The sequence below is a fragment of the Eulemur rufifrons genome, chromosome 7 (assembly GCF_041146395.1).
Source record: "Eulemur rufifrons isolate Redbay chromosome 7, OSU_ERuf_1, whole genome shotgun sequence".
Taxonomy (NCBI): Eukaryota; Metazoa; Chordata; class Mammalia; order Primates; family Lemuridae; genus Eulemur; species Eulemur rufifrons.
In genome coordinates, this window is record NC_090989.1 from 46,056,188 (window position 1) to 46,068,458 (window position 12,271).

The following is a 12,271-nucleotide window of genomic DNA, read 5'->3' on the forward strand; positions in this document are numbered from 1 at the left end:
CATGGGCAGTATTAGAAGCCCTAGGCTATTACAAACTGCCCCCTGGGAAATGCAAACAGGGAAACATTTGGGTTTGGCTTGACTAGCCTTTCAATAAACGTGTTTGTTCAAATAGCAAATTGTTGCATTAAGATGGATCTGTGTTATCCTAGAGTTCACACCCTTTGTGTTGGCAGCCTAATCAATGAACAGCTGATCTGTATGTAAAGGTCAACCCTCTTAAATAAGAAACATGAGCACAGCTCTGCGAAGTTTCTTGATCAGCCTAATTAATGCAGAGGTTTTTCAATGAGTATTAATAGAAGCACCCACTTACACCCCTTATTCACTTAAAGACCCAGAGGCCACGTCACAAAATCAGGGCTTCTAGCCATCCTGAGGAAAGGTGTCTTCTCATTTTCCTGAAATGAAGACAATTGCTGCCTGTGTGTGTTGGGTTGGAGAGGGCAGGCTACAATGAGAGCAGCCCTCCCCCACCCCACCCCTACTGCCAGCCATGCCAAGTTGCAGGGTGGGGGCTGCAAAGAAGCTTGCTCAGGCGAAGCATCTAGATGGACTGACTAGCTGGAGGCTCCTTCCAGGGATGGCTCACCCTGACCTCTGCTCAAAGCAAGAAACAAGACACGATGACATAGCTGTGGTCACACAAAGCCCGTAAACTATATCAGTTGTCTTTATTTGTTTATTCAAGAATTCTGAGCTGCACTTTTTTTTAACTGAAATTTGAACCACATTTTGTTTAAGGTATTCCAGAGAGATGTAGCCATGTGGTTACCATTTGATAAACTTTTAAATGAAACTCTTAGCAGTTCACAACTTTGTTTAAAGAACAATGGCTTGGAGCACAGGCCTGTGTTCTCAAGACCCAGAGGACAGCAACCAAGCCAAAGTCGAATCCAGTATGGAGCCAGCTGACCAAAGCCTGCTTTGCGTGCCCAGGAATCGCAAAGTTAGGGTTGGGGCCTCTTCCCATTTTGCAGGAGTGGCAGTGAATTGGACCCTGGTGCTTTGGCTTTTGCACAATGCCCCGAGTTTGCTGGCTTTAATCAGGTGGGAGAGAAACTCAGGACATGTAGTGTAGGGATGAAAACAGACACCTCTGTTATTTTCCCTTACCCCCAAGACTGGCTGAGAGTCACTATTTACAGCTTAGCTAGTTCACTGTCCAATCATTGCATCCTTGTTTCTTCACTTCCATATTTTTCTACCTCAATAGTTTCTTCTCCCTGCAGCAGTCAAAATCTTGCTTGCACTTTCATTGTAATCTTTCTTTTAAAATGTCTGCCTTTATTTAACTTGCTCTTTTTGATACAATTTATGTTTATAGGAATATTCATTTACAAGTTGTTTCTTTTACTGTAGTGAGTTATAGCTATTGTTCTCTTAGCCTTGTCTTAGAGTGTTCACAGTGTTGTTTAAGTTTCATAAACATTCCTCTAAGAGCATACAAATATTTATGCCTATATAGATTTTTCTAGCCTATTTACAAGGCTCATTTAGTAGATAATGTATCCTCCTATCAGAGATTAAAATTGAAATAGTCTATAATTGAAGCTGACCATTAATATTGATTTGGGGGTGGCAACATTTAGTTCCCAAGTACATGAAACACATATGCGTTATAGCAATTTAGACTAGTAATACATTTTTTGCTTTTGAAAATTCAGTTTACCTCCCAGGAAGGCATTTTGCTTGGATCAATTATAATTCATATCTAACAATTTCATAGCTTACAAATAAGACTGTGATTAAAATGTTAACTAATTATGGGGCAAAAAGGACTTCCAGAAAGGCTCAGTAATCATTGAACAGGGTGGTTAAAGGGCTATAAAATTAACCCAGTTTTAACCTAAAACACAGCATTTTTCATGTACCCTTTAAGCAGAAGTGACAAGGTATTTCCTGGAGATTAATGACAGTCTAATGGGCTGAGAGAGGGCCATTAATCCTTAGGCAAAGGTAGTTTGGAAAGTAGAAATGAAAAACAAATGCAAGGTCAAGGTGATGCAATCCCAGGAGACGTTTCGAAGATTAGTTACCTTTTCAGGAGCCCATACTTACTACTGTTCTCACTCTCCCTTCTCCACCTGGCATACTCAGACTAAGGTTTTCAACCTCCTGGGATGCAATTAGTTTTTTGAAAGTAGCTTGTAAACTCTCCTTTTATCAAACAAAAGCCTTTTTATCCATTACCTTCCTCTTCTCACTGAAAACTTAGAATGTCACTTAAAACTCACTTAAAACTTAGAGACATTATCATTATGGAAGTCATTGATTTCACATAGTTTCTCACCATCAGGTGGTGGGACAGAGTTATGTTTGGGAGTCTAGAAATTAAGGCAGTCAGAATATACCTCCTAGGGGTTTCCATTAGATAAAATATCCATGTGTACTGTGCATACAGAAAATATGAAATTACTGTCATTAGTAGGCTGGGATTGATGGAACAATCAGACAGTACCACATCAGTAAATCAGAAGAAGTTGACTCATCAAAGGATAGAGAAACAGGTCAGTACAGTCAGCATACCACTATAAGCAGAGGTGCAAACTTCCAGATTACGGAATACTCTCCAGGGATCTACAATTGCAGATAATAATGTCAGACTTTGTAGAAGCTCAGTCCTCTTCCAGGCCAGCCTAGGCTTGCCCAATTCTGCATGTAGGCTAATCTGGATCTGTTCCAAGGACCTTCCCATCTGGCCAGATATATTAACCTCAGGAGTATGCAAGATATATTAATAGTATGACCTCCAGGGCAAGAAGGACTCCAGTGGAGATGGGGAAAATGGTGGCAGAGGATCTGGAGCCACCTGTCAGGTGACTGGACCAAGAAACCCCACTTTGACTCTTTACCCAAAGAACAGTTGCGAGCTGGAGAATGATATCTTAGTTGAAAAAGATCTGTCTTCACACATGGGCACCTTCTTCTGTAACTATATGTCCCTAAAGGATTTTGGGATCCAGAGGCTTTGCACCCTTACCTGAGCTAGAGCATGTTGCTCACTTTCCTGCTATGAATGTAAGCTTCACTTTGAATCCTTTAGATCAGGTGTCCCCAGACTATGGTAAGTTATATAATTATTTCATTATATCTTACAATGTTATAACAATAGAAATAAAGTGCACAATGAATGTAATGTGCTTGAAACATCCCAAAACCATCCCCCCCTCCCCAGTCCATAGAAAAATTATCTTCCATGGAAAATGGTCCCTGGTGCCAAAAAGGTTGGGGACCGCTGCTTTAGATGAGTTAAACCTCATCTGATTCACTCAAATGGTGTCTGACTGGTTGTTCTACTAATCCCAGCCTAATACTCTGATCCCTGTTGTATATTTTCATATGTTTGGAAAATTTAAGATGCCAGAGGTTATTTTGCTGCTAAAAAAAAATGCTGGAGATTAATACGATAACAGAAGTATGCTAAAGGAAACTCTAAAAAAAATGTTTTCTAGTCAGGGTGAAGGGTAGAAATGCAAAAAGCCCCATTAAAATGGTGACTGGCATTTTGCCACCAACATGTATCTGATCTAACTCTGAAAGCATAAATCCTTGTGGATTTTGTGACACAGCCAAGAGATATAAATTTGTAGCTACTAGTTCAAACTGAACTACTGTTTTAATGCCACAAGTACAGGTGAAAATCTTCATGTTCTTCCATATTGTTTTTTAAAAATCCTTGTTTTATATACAGATTAGTTCCACTAGACCTAGCAGGACCTTTCAAGTTCTCTTTTCAACTGAAATTGCCTTGTACAAATGAACTATCCAGATGTAGACAGGAATATAATAATAGAATTTGGTGCCTAAAAAACTAGATTATGTAGGTCATGATTGCAGTTTTATGATACCATCTGAGAAAATGACTAAGTGCATGTGGATTTTAAGTAAACTAAAGTTTTTCTTTCTTCGGTGGGCATTATGGCCTCTTTTGACATTTTGTTGGTAGTAGAATTTCTGGTCCTTTTGCTTACTTGGAAAGCAGTGGATCCGCAACTGTGTCATGGTATGAACTGAAGCTTTCCTTCCACACATTTGGCAGGTATTTAATGCATCAGTATAGTCTTTCTAAAACCTGACCTAATCTCTTAATGATAGGCTAGTGAAACTTACTATCTTCTGTGTACAAATGCTGTCTTTCCAAATTAGGAAGGAACAAATAAAATCCTGTTGGAAGTTCACTATTTTAAAAGTAGTAATTTAATGCTCTACTGTTAACATTCTCCCAAGGTAGTGTTACATAAATAATTACTGCTAGACAGGAAGAGGCATTTCCCATTCTGGAATAATTTGCACATGTTTTGGAATTTCATTGTCTCCTAAGAATACTCGGGGCTGTGGGGCAATAAATTATCACTTTTTAGAGTATGGAACTTCCATTACATGATTTAAATTTTATGGTGGAAGAGAGCAAGAGAATTGCAAAAGAAATAGTTACTTAGGGCCAGAGAATCTCAGAGAAGGGAAAAGGATATTTCTACTTCTTTAACATCAGCCAAGGAAATTTCTGGTTTACTTTTAATAATCAGCTTGCTGGGGGTTTTCTTAATGCCAAAACCATGAAATTTGGCATCTTAAATTTATACCTGTCTATGAGTTGTAGTATCTAGAGCAATGATTCTTAACTTAGAGTCCCAGAGAAAACACATCATTTAAATTCCAGTTCCCTTGATTTCTAGATGACATTTCTAGCCCCGGGCTTCTTAATTTGGTTCAGGGAATCCAAGGTTTTGTGTTTGTATGCATTCTATGTCTTGTAGTGCTATCAACTTCTCAGAAGAGACTGGCATATCATGTTTTCAAGACTGATATATTCTTTTTTAGACCCAATCTATAGCACCATGGTGGAAGTTTTCTGTATTAATAATAGTAATAGCTCCTGACTGTTGAACACTGTGCCACTAACTGTGCTAAATACCTTATATTTCTCATTTATTGCTCCTATCAAAGGTAAGTACAACTATTATCTCCATTTTTATGGTTGAGGAAACTTGAAACTTTGAGAGGTTAAGTAACTTGTGGAAAAACATACAGAACTGGAATTAGAAGCCAGTGATGCCATCTTAGAAAGTCCATGCCCTGAGGGATTATGCATTATGGTGACAAACACAATCAGTTGCTGGTTTACTTCTGACTTTTATTTTGTTTGGAATTCAAACAGCCCTTCCTCTGTTTTAATGATTAGTATTGCTCCATATCTAGATGCTACTGTGTTATAATTACAAGATCAATGTTGGATTGTAGGACCCAGGACAGTGCCTGGCACATCATTTGTCTGTTACATAAATAAGAAAACAAATGAACACATGTATACTGCTTCAAACATGGCCTGGGTCTTCTTTTTTTGTGATATGCCCCCGTGCTGAGCACAGTGTATACTGGTGTGGCTGTTGTTTTTGACAGACAGTGGGCATGCAAAAATGTCCGACTACTAAAATCAGATCATATTCCCTTGTAATTGTATATTTGTCAGAAGCCAGCAACCGCTGGCCAATTTCTCAACATGACATTTGGAAAGCAGGTACTTGGAGTTTCTTTGCATAGTTTTTTGCCCCATAGCTTTTGCATTAGACAATGTAATTTTGACATTATTGCACAAGAATAGGGAGTTGAATTTCCTGGAGTAGGGCAGGTTGATTATTTTTAAATATCCCTAAAACAACAGGGATATTTCTCTGCATGCCCCTAACTTCCCCAGGCCTCAATTCTTCATCTGTAAAACAAGGTGGGTAGACTATAGCAATCATTTTTCAAGGGTTCTTTTTCCTTTGTGTGTTTTAATGTCCTAAAAAAATTTTTTTTTAAATGAAAACCTGTGCAAAAACTCCAATACATCAACACCAAACCAGAATAGGCTGCCTGAAGTTTGAGGTGGGAGGCTGTCAATACAGAGCCACACAGAGGTTTAAGATATGTTTTGCATACAATAAAATTCACCCTTTGTATAATGCGTAATTCTGCAAATTTTGACAAACTCATATAGTCATGGAACCACCTTTATAATCAAGACATAAAGCAGTTCCATCACCCCAAAACGTTCCCTCCCCCAACTTTGTAGTCAGTCCCTCCCCACAGCCCCAGCTGCTGGCAACCACTGCAGTGTTTTCTGTCCCTGTGGTCTTTCATTTTCCACAATGTCATATAAATGGACTCATTTAGTGTGTAGATTTTTGAGTCTGGGTTCTTTAATTTAGCAATACAGTTGAGGTTCGTCCATATTATGTGTGTATCATTAGTGTTGCTGAGTAATTCATTGTATGTATGTACTATACTTGGATTAGCCATTCACCAGTTAAAGGGCATTTGGGTTGTTTACAGTTTTTGGCAATTATGAATGAAGCACTATAAATATCGTTATCTAACATTTACATCAGCTGTTCAATTAGATCAAAAAGCATCGAATTCAAGAGTCTTTGAGGGAAGAGATACGCACTGCAATCTGTATCTGCAAATATGTTTCCTTTGTGCACCCCCCACCCCCAATCCAGGACGCAGTTTTTAGTAACTTCTCTACCCATACACACCCTTCAAAATGTTGATAACCATTTCTACTCTTGTTTGAAAAAGAGAGATCAGGAGATGTCATCATAGAGCCAGCCCCAAGATAAATCAAGTCAGGGTAGGTTTGGGAAAATAATATTTTTGCATTGGTTGGAAGGAAATGCAGTCAGTTTTGAAAATTTGAACTACTAACTGCACCTGCTTAGGATCTAAAACTGAAGTGGAAAACATAAGGCTTAACCCCACATGCTCCCTGATCAAATGCAAAGTTTCTTAAAATAGCTTTGTTTAGAGATGTTGGAGCAGCTGAAACATGGAGCTTCTGTCCCTAGTCTTAACCTGTCAGTTTAATATCATGGCTCAGAGGCAGCTGCCTCTCTTTCTGTTTCAGGGCCAGGAGCAGCAGCTCTAAGGAAAAGCAAGGAAGCAGCTTTATCCACTTTGCTATCCTCCCATGAATTCTAGTATCCTAGTCAAATAATTGACCCTAGATCCATCATGAAGATCCATGACATCCATTTCAAGCCACAAACAGAAGAGAAAAGTAGCTAAAAGCCTCCAAAGAATTATAATAAACTTTAAATAGGTACATAAATTCGAAGGAGAATGTAAAAAAAGAAATGAAATTTTGTTTATTTGCTTGGTCATAGCTAAAAATAGACAGTATTAAATATGTGTGGGTTTGCTCTCAAAATCCATCAGAAAGGCCTGCTTCATTCACTCAAGACTGTTCTGCTCAGCTCTGTATAGCTCTCGGTTAGCCATGCTTGCCATTTTTCCGTGTAGTATTTTTTCTCTCTTACCCATGATAAACTGCTTCTCCACAAGGCCCCACTATGCTTCCATCAGAAGCAAGATCTGGACCGGGTGGGCACTTGGTCTGATCTGATGTGACAGTGTTTTATGTTGTTGGCTAGTGGCACTAACCAGGAGTTTAAAATCCTAATTGCATTCACATGTAGGTGAATATACTGATACACTATGTAGTGTTCCTGTCCTAAACAGTCACCAAAATTTTTTAAATCATGAAAGAAGTGATAATGTTTTTGTTTTTATTCTTACCACTCAGAATATTTTTTTATTTCATTACAATGGTATTAAGAGGAAGTTTAGAGTTCATCAGCCTAGTTCCCCATATTCTGCTTCATTATTCTACCCAAAAGAAGGAAAGAAAGGCAGCAGCTTATATTTCTTTTAGCAACTAAACTGATTTTTCAAGGATGAGAGGGAAGAACAGGAAGGGACCTAGAAGGGAAATGGAGGCAGGAAAAGGACTGAGGAGGGCCTGTATCAGCATGGTTTCCAGTTTGCTAATTCTGCTTCCAAAGACTAGGTCAGAGCTATGAGTACTCATGTTGAAAACTCAGAATTTTTCTAGTCCTTTATTTAAGAAATTACTCTATGAGATTGTGTATTAGAGAGAAAATTAGCTGGGCTAGTCCTTTTAACTTCTAAAACTTAGTTTGTCCATCTGCTGAACAGGGAATGATGGTACCTGGCTTTCCTATTACATGCGATCAAGTGAGTGATATGCAAGTTCTATGAACAATGTAAAACACCTCATAGGTGTAAAATGACACTGTTGTGATTAATGCCATTATAAAAAAGGTCCTCAAGATGAGAAGCACAGTACTGCTGTTCTTTCAATGTGGGCCCCAGTAATTATCTGTATCAGACAGATTAGACAGAAACATCTTGGACCTCTGTCTGATTTGAACCCTAGAGTTCTAAGAGGCTATAATACAGGTTTTCCTCCAATGTCTTCCTTAGGGACTTCCTGTGTGGCCCAATTTAGAAGAAGCAGACACTATCAGTATGTGAGCCTTTTGTTTAACATCTATAGCTTGGACCGAAATGTCAGCATCCCTCAAAGAAGGCTCAAGTATTTGCACTAAGATGTATATTGATGTTGAATTCATCTCTGGAAGTATTCCCATATCTTGCAGACACTAAATAGCCATTTTTAAAGTAGGAAAAAAAAATTTCTGGTCCTTAATTCTTCCTTTAATCAGGAATGAGGGAGAAAATACTTACTATGGCAAATAACATGCACAATACCCAGGTTCAAATCACTGGTAATTGGACTTTCTGTGCAGATTCCTATGCTCAAGGCATATGGAGACCTTATTTGTCTCATTCCACTGTTACATTCCCAGTAATCTGCACAGGACTTAGCACAGAGCAGGCACTCTAAAATAGCTGATGAATGAATGAACAAATGAGAAAACGAAGCTCTTTACTATGAAAGTGTTCCCCCTGATTATAATGAAATAAAAAATTACTCTGTGCTTGGCAATAAATGGTTATTAAATGCTTATAGTCACTAGTTCTGTTCTAAGGAAAATAAAAGCAGCCAACGTTTTTCCTTTAAATGTTTTTTAATGCAACATAGTAGAGAGATGAAATATGTTTTTCCTTGGTAATGAAAAATTTGCTTTTGGTTAAGACAAAGCATAATAGGACTCTATTCTGAAGAAAAAAATACAAGGCCCGTTACTTTTGGTTTTTCCCCATCGTTGGACCAGCACAACTCTTGGCAAATTACCATATCAATCTCCCACAACAGTGCTCTGTCAAAGGCACCATCATTTGAAGCCACAATAAAATATCTCCATCTCCAGTGACCATGCCACCACCTCTTCTTGACTAAAATTTTTTACTTCAATAAAGTTTAAGGAAAAAAACAAGTACACATAAACTTTAATAGATGCTATAAACTCTAAAAATAAATTCACCCTTCCTTTCTTAATAATCAATACTTTTCTTTGCTCCAGAGTTTTTACAGAGGATTTTTACTTTGGCTGTCTTAAGAACTCAAACCCCACATTGGAAAACCACTTAGAAAATTCTCAACAGAGTAGAATTGTCTTAATTACCCGAGTCGAAATAGCCCATGAAAATTATTGTTGTCTTTAGAAATTTTCAATAACAATCAGCTCTTACAGTATTTATGCTAATTTTTAATTAAGCATATTGGGAGTTTCATAAAGTGTCAACTGATAATTGTAGGGAAATATTTACTTAGAATATTTGTTTTGGGGATATAGCAGCTTGATAAATTGGAAAGTGTCATCATAGAAAAAGCATTTTTAGCTGTAGCTAGAGGAACATTGTCATAATAGAAATGAGTGTTCTCCAGTATTATACTACACCAGCCCTCCTTTATGCAAATCTAATGCACATGTGGAATATGGTGAGTGTAGTTAAACAGTGTACACATTGCACCCCTTCTGATCCTTCCTGAGACCTGCGTACATGTTGAAAAAGAAAGACGTGATCATCAGTAGTTACGAAGAGAAAAAAAAAATGACCAAATATGTCATGAGCCTTTTAACTGAACACATATCTATACAAAACCATGTAGCCACCCTAAACATTGAACAATACTCCCATTGAGCAAGTACAGTGAGCAGAACTTTCCGTGGTATCGTTTGGCATCAGTCTGGCATCATTTCCCAATTACAAGAGGTAATGTGTCCACAGATATCCAGTCATATGTTCTTTTGGGTGAGTTACATAACCAAGCTCTTGACAGGTATCTCCCAAGACCTTCCAAAAACCTGCTTCTGAAAAAAAAAAAAAACTGCTTCTGTTCCCTGGCCCCCATTCCTTGAATCTAAACATCAAAGAAATGTGAACAAAGTAAAGAAAAAAGAATATAGTTTAGTCACCATTTTAAGATGCTAGTTTCTTCTGTTAATCTTTGCATGAAAAGAAAATTCCCACTCTCCAATCTAACCTATCTAGTATCCATTTTCATCTCCATTTTCATCACATTGTGGTGATTTTGAAATTATATATTAATCATTAACATCAGCTTACAAAACAAGCTATTAACAAGGAAAGTCATTTGTCCAAACCTACTTTTTTATTTTTGGCCATTTGTCTTACTCTTAAGAGGATAATAATTTAAAATTTCATTTTGGTTTCCTTTCATGCCTGTCAATTTAACAAAATTTACCTGTCAGGATAGTTCCTCTACTTTGCAAGCAGCTCTTTCTCATTTTAGCCTAAAAGTCATCATCTGTCCTAAACGCTTAATCATACCTGAGATTTACTGCATTCCCTTGCATTAACATCCAGAAGACCCTACTACTTCTGGAGAGCAGTGTTGGCAATTCCCAGCAGTTAGATAACACCGAAATGCCCTAAAGCCTCTTCTCAGCGAGTATGGGGATGCTTAGCTTACCGTTCAGGTACCTTTGTTGATCACACCTGGTAGTCCTCTCTTCTCATCCCAGCCAAAATCCAACAGTGGAATCCAGGGACCAACAAAAATGTTTTCTTCTTCTCTTTTTGGACACCCTCTCAGTTTTTGTTTTGTGGGCTTCAAAGCCACGGACAGTTCTGCAAAGGAGAGGCAATGGGGAGCCCAACACTGGCTGGGCCCAAACACTAAATATAACCCTCTTCCCTCTCCGGGCAGCGTCCTTCATACTCTGAAGACAGGTAACCTTGCCGAAACCCTTACCCCACAGCTTGCCAGTCTCCACAGAAGAAAGGTTCTGACTGAACTGGGCTGTAGGATGAGGCGACCCAAAAGCCAGGAGCCATCTGCCCAGAGCAGACAAGTAGAGGCAGGTACAGGCTGTGTGAGCACGTCTGTGTGTGTGGCTGTGTGTGTGTTTGCATGCCTGTGCCCAGCAGCTGCTCTCCAGATTAGAAGACACCACTCTTTGGCAGGCAACTCTGAAACACCCTCTTGGGTAATTTCAAATTCATGTGCACATCTTGGCTAAGGGCAGAAACCTCCCGGGCACAACCTGGGTCCCCTTCTCTGCTGTGTTGCTACCCCAAATATACTATGAACCACAAACAGCAGCATCAGCATCTTAGGAACAGATGCCCAGATGGACATTAAATTGCACCTTATTTTGTATCCTGCAGCCATGAACTGATGCAAGCCTTGTTTGAGATTTAAGTAAGAAGGGCATGACCCCTTCTTTGACAGCCATAACCCACGGCACTGTAGACATTCGCTATTATTAACGCTGGGTTGAACTTTAACTTGAATGGCTGCCTGTTCCATTTAGTATCACAGGAGACATAAAGGCAAAGTGCCGAGGAAACTCTAGAGCAACATCTAAATGTGTGATGCTATGTTTTTATTATTATTATTACAGGTTTTGTTTCATATTATTCTGGTGTTAAGAGGAACCTTATAATTTAGATTGCTAAAATTTGAATACTCTAATTTTCTCTTGTTCAGAATGGGGGGGTTGGGCAGATGGGAGGAGTTTGTTCATTTATTCAACAAATATATATTTTGGCAACAATTAGGTACCAGGTCCTCTACCAGACATGCCTACTACCTGCCAAGTGCTCAATTTGTGCATTGTGTTATTTAATCTTCACAGCATCCCTTTAAATTAGTCCTATTCTTGGTGATCAGATGAGAAAACCAAAGATCAGAATAATTAAATAACTTCCCACAGACTCACAGATGATAGATACCAGACGGGGAATTCAAAATTGCATCTGAGTTACTCCAAAATCCATGCTCTTTATTTTTAATTTTTAACATCAAAATAATTTAAAACTTACAGAAACGATACAAGAATAATAAAGAATCCTCATATACTCCTCACTCAGGTTCTCCAATTTTTAACATTTCACCACCATTTGTTTTATCTGTCTGTTTCTCTCTCTCTCCCTCCCCCCATCTCTGTATGTTTATTTGTGTGTATGTATATTTTTTTCTGAATCAATTTATGTAAAAACTTTTTCTTTTGGTCCACGATTAAATGTTGTATTTAGTTGCTGTGTCTGT

General features: G+C 38.4%; 2 protein-coding genes across 3 annotated transcripts in view; one reads left to right on the forward strand and one right to left on the reverse strand.

Moving 5' to 3' along the window:
* FILIP1L (filamin A interacting protein 1 like) overlaps positions 1-11,111 on the reverse strand; it is a 270,742-nt gene extending 259,631 nt beyond the window's left edge. The window contains exon 1 of the mRNA XM_069472531.1: positions 10,691-11,111. The gene's annotated coding sequence lies outside the window, so the exon portion shown is untranslated. The remainder of the gene's footprint in view (positions 1-10,690) is intronic.
* The window catches only part of CMSS1 (cms1 ribosomal small subunit homolog), a 341,998-nt gene that overhangs the window by 270,925 nt on the left and 58,802 nt on the right, over positions 1-12,271 (forward strand). The window lies entirely within an intron of this gene.